Source organism: Herpailurus yagouaroundi, unplaced genomic scaffold (genome assembly GCF_014898765.1).
Source record: "Herpailurus yagouaroundi ecotype Mexico unplaced genomic scaffold, PumYag 355, whole genome shotgun sequence".
NCBI classification, from domain to species: Eukaryota; Metazoa; Chordata; class Mammalia; order Carnivora; family Felidae; genus Herpailurus; species Herpailurus yagouaroundi.
The window spans coordinates 1,216,902-1,222,026 of NW_024412572.1; the positions used below are offsets into that span (position 1 = coordinate 1,216,902).

Sequence of the window (5,125 nt, forward strand, 5' to 3'; positions counted from 1 at the left end):
TAGCAGTGCTACTGCTGGGTCATAGGGTAGGTCTATTTTTAATTTTCTGAGGAACCTCCACACTGTTTTCCAGAGTGGCTACACCAGTTTGCATTCCCACCAACAGTGCAAGAGGGTTCCCGTTTCTCCACATCCTCTCCAGCATCTATAGTCTCCTGATTTGTTCATTTTGGCCACTCTGACTGGCGTGAGGTGATATCTGAGTGTGGTTTTGATTTGTATTTTCCCTGATGAGGAGCGACGTTGAGCATCTTTTCATGTGCCTGTTGGCCATCCGGATGTCTTCTTTAGAGAAGTGTCTATTCCTGTTTTCTGCCCATTTCTTCACTGGATTATTTGTTTTTTGGGCGTGGAGTTTGGTGAGCTCTTTATAGATTTTGGATACTAGCCCTTTGTCCGATATGTCATTTGCGAATATCTTTTCCCATTCCGTTGGTTGCCTTTTAGTTTTGTTGGTTGTTTCCTTTGCTGTGCAGAAGCTTTTTATCTTTATGAGGTCCCAGTAGTTCATTTTTGCTTTTAATTCCCTTGCCTTTGGGGATGTGTCAAGTAAGAGATTGCTACGGCTGAGGTCAGAGAGGTCTTTTCCTGCTTTCTCCTCTAGGGTTTTGATGGTTTCCTGTCTCACATTCAGGTCCTTTATCCATTTTGAGTTTATTTTTGTGAATGGTGTGAGAAAGTGGTCTAGTTTCAACCTTCTGCATGTTGCTGTCCAGTTCTCCCAGCACCATTTGTTAAAGAGACTGTCTTTTTTCCATTGGATGTTCTTTCCTGCTTTGTCAAAGATGAGTTGGCCATACGTTTGTGGGCCTAGTTCTGGGGTTTCTATTCTATTCCATTGGTCCATGTGTCTGTTTTTGTGCCAATACCATGCTGTCTTGGATGATTACAGCTTTGTAGTAGAAGCTAAAGTCTGGGATTGTGATGCCTCCTGCTTTGGTCTTCTTCTTCTTCAAAATTACTTTGGCTATTCGGGCCTTTTGTGGTTCCATATGAATTTTAGGATTGCTTGTTCTAGATTCGAGAAGAACGCCAGTGCAATTTTGATTGGGATTGCATTGAATGTGTAGATAGCTTTGGGTAGTATTGACATTTTGAAAATATTTATTCTTCCAATCCATGAGCAGGGAATGTTTTTCCATTTCTTTATATCTTCTTCAATTACCTTCATAAGCTTTCTATAGTTTTCAGCATACAGATCTTTTACATCTTTGGTTACATTTATCCCTGGGTATTTTATGCTTCTTGGTGCAATTGTGAATGGGATCAGTTTCCTTATTTGTCTTTCTGTTGCTTCATTATTAGTGTATAAGAATGCAACTGATTTCTGTACATTGATTTTGTATCCTGCAACTTTGCTAAATTCATGGATCAGTTCTAGCAGACTTTTGGTGGAGTCTGTCATATTTTCCATGTATAATATCATGTCATCTGCAAAAAGTGAAAGCTTAGCTTCATCTTTGCCAATTTTGATGCCTTTGATTTCCTTTTGTTGTCTGATTGCTGATGCTAGAACTTCCAACACTATGTTAAACAACAGCAGCGAGAGTGGACATCCCTGTCATGTTCCTGATCTCAGGGAAAAAGCTCTCAGTTTTTCCCCATTGAGGATTGTATTAGCTGTGGGCTTTTCATAAATGGCTTTTATGATGTTTAAGTATGTTCCCTCTATCCTGACTTTCTGAGGGGTTTTTATTAAGAAAGGATGCTGAATTTTGTCAAATGCTTTTTATGCATCGATTGACAGGATCATATGGTTCTTATCTTTTCTTTTATTAATGTGATGTATCACGTTGATTGATTTGCGAATGTTGAACCAGCCCTGCATCCCAGGAATGAATCCCACTTGATCATGGTGAATTATTCTTTTTATAAGCTGTTGAATTCGATTTGCTAGTATCTTATTAAGAATTTTTGCATCCATATTCATCAGGGATATTGGCCTGTAGTTCTCTTTTTTTACTGGGTCTCTGTCTGGTTTAGGAATCAAAGTAATGCAGGCTTCATAGAATGAGTCTGGAAGTTTTCCTTCCCTTTCTATTTTTGGAATAGCTTGAGAAGGATAGGTATTATCTCTGCTTTAAACGTCTGGTAGAACTCTCCTGGGAAGCCATCTGGTCCTGGACTCTTATTTGTTTGGAGATTTTTGATAACTGATTCAATTTCTTCGCTGGTTATGGGTCTGTTCAAGCTTTCTATTTCCTCCTGATTGAGTTTTGGAAGACTGTGGGTGTTCAGGAATTTGTCCATTTCTTCCAGTTTGTCCAGTTTGTTGGCATATAATTTTTCATAGTGTTCCCTGATAATTGTTTGTATTTCTGAGGGATTGGTTGTAATAATTCCATTTTCATTCATGATTTTATCTATTTGGGTCATCTCCCTTTTCTTTTTGAGAAGCCTGGCTAGAGGTTTGTCAATTTTGTTTATTTTTTCAAAAAACCAACTCGGTTTCATTGATCTGCTCTACAGTTTTTTTAGATTCTATATTGTTTATTTCTGCTCTGATCTTTATTATTTCTCTTCTTCTGCTGGGTTTGGGGTGTCTTTGCTGCTCTGCTTCTATTTCCTTTAGGTGTGCTGTTAGATTTTGTATTTGGGCTTTTTCTTGTTTCTTGAGATAGGCCTGGATTGCAATGTATTTTCCTCTCAGGACTGCCTTCACTGCATCCCAAAGGGTTTGGATTGTTGTATTTTCATTTTCGTTTGTTTCCGTATATATATATATATATATTTTTTTTTTACTTGGTCAAGTGACACTTTAATAGGCTAGAAATAAAAAAATCTGTCTTTGGAGAATATCAAGAGCCAAAAAATATGGAACGCTTCACGAATTTGCGTGTCATCCTTGCGCAGGGGCCATGCTAATCTTCTCTGTATCGTTCCAATTTTAGTATATGTGCTGCCGAAGCGAGCACATGTTTCCGTATATTTTTTAATTTCTTCTCTAATTGCCTGGTTGACCCATTCATTCTTTAGTAGGGTATTCTTTAACCTCCATGCTTTTGGAGGTTTTCCAGACTATTTCCTGTGGTTGATTTCAAGCTTCATAGCATTGTGGTCTGAAAGTATGCATGGTATGATCTCAATTCTTGTATACTTATGAAGGGCTGTTTTGTGACCCGTTATGTGATCTATCTTGGAGAATGTTCCATGTGCACTTGAGAAGAAAGTATATTCTGTTGCTTTGTGATGCAGAGTTCTAAATATATCTGTCAAATCCATCTGATCCAATGGATCATTCAGGGCCCTTATTTCTTTATTGACTGTGTGCCTAGACGATCTATCCATTTCTGTAAGTGGAGTGTTAAAGTCCCCTGCAATTACCACATTCTTATCAATAAGGTTGCTTATGTTTGTGAGTAATTGTTTTATATATTTGGGGGCTCCTGTATTGGGCACATAGACATTTATAATTGTTAGCTCTTCCTGATGGATAGACCCTGTAATTATGATATAATGCCCTTCTTCATCTCTTGTTACAGCCTTTAATTTAAAGTCTAGTTTGTCTAATATAAGTATGGCTACTCCGGCTTTCTTTTGACTTCCAGTGGCACGATAAATAGTTCTCCATCCCCTCACTCTCAATCTGAAGGTGTCCTCAGATCTAAAATGAGTCTCTTGTAGACAGCAAATAGATGGGTCTTGTTTTTTTATCCATTCTGATACCCTATGTCTTTTGGTTGGCGCATTTAGTCCATTTACGTTCAGTGTTATTATAGAAAGATATGGGTTTAGAGTCATTGTGATGTCCGTAGGTTTCATGCTTGTTACGATGTCTCTGGTACTTTGTCTCACAGGATCCCCCTTAGTATCTCTTGTAGGGCTGGTTTAGTGATGACGAATTCCTTCAGTTTTTGTTTGTTTGGGAAGACCTTTATCTCTCCTTCTCTTCTCAATGACAGACTTGCTGGATAAAGGATTCTTGGCTGCATATTTTTTCTGTTCATCACATTGAAGATCTCCTGCCATTCCTTTCTGGCCTGCCAAGTTTCAGTAGAGAGATCGGTCATGAGTCTTATAGGTCTCCCTTTATATGTCAGAACACATTTATCTCTAGCTGCTTTCAGAATTTTCTCTTTATCCTTGTATTTTGCCAGTTTCACTATGATATGTCATGCAGAAGATTGATTCAATTTACGTCTGAAAGGAGTTCTCTGTGCCTCTTGGATTTCAACAGGGAAGTTCTCAGCTATGATTTCTTCCAGTACACCTTCAGCACCTTTCCCTCTCTCTTCCTCCTCTGGAATACCAATTATGCGTAGATTATTTCTCTTTAGTGCTTCACTTAGTTCTCTAATTTTCCCCTCATACTCCTGGATTTTTTTTAATCTCTCTTTTTCTCAGCTTCCTCTTTTTCCATAATTTTATCTTCTAGTTCACCTATTCTCTCCTCTGCCTCTTCATTCCGAGCCGTGGTCATCTCCATTTTATTTTGCAGTTCGCTTATAGCATTTTTTAGCTCCTCCTGACTGTCCCTTAGTCCCTTGATCTCTGTAGCAATAGATTCTCTGCTGTCCTCTATACTGTTTTCAAGCCCAGCGATTAATTTTATGACTATTATTCTAAATTCACTTTCTGTTATATTGTTTAAATCCTTTTTGATCAGTTCGTTAGCTGTTGCTATTTCCTGGATGTTTTTCTGAGGGGAATTCTTCCGTTTGGTCATTTTGGATAGCCCCTGGAGTGGTGCGGGACTGCGGGCACTTCCCCTGTGCTGTCTTGAATAACTCGCATTGGTGGGCGGGGCTGCAGTCAGATCTGATGTCTGCCCCCAGCCCACCGCTGGGGCCACAGTCAGACTGGTGTGTGCCTTCTCTTCCCCTGTCCTAGGGGTGGGATTCTCTGTGGGGTGGCGTGGCCCGTCTGGGCTACTTGCACACTGTCAGGCTTGTGTTGCTGGGGATCTGGCATATTAGCTGGGGTGGATGGGCAAGGTGCACAGGGGTGGGAGGGGCAGGCTCAGCTCGCTTATCCTTCCGTGATCCGCTTCAGGAGGGGCCCTGCGGCACCAGGAGGGAGTCAGACCCGCCAGAGGGATGGATCCGCAGAAGCACAAGGTTGGGTGTTTGTGAGGTGTAAGCAAGTTCCCTGGCAGGAACCGGTTCCCTTTGAGATTTTGGCTGGG

General features: G+C 40.4%; 1 non-coding gene across 1 annotated transcript; it reads right to left on the bottom strand.

The window, feature by feature from the left end:
* Nucleotides 1–2,808: 2,808 nt before the first annotated feature.
* On the bottom strand, nucleotides 2,809–2,915 carry LOC121022133 (U6 spliceosomal RNA). The gene has a single exon (XR_005786824.1). It is a non-coding gene; the product is annotated as a U6 spliceosomal RNA (small nuclear RNA).
* Nucleotides 2,916–5,125: the final 2,210 nt, after the last annotated feature.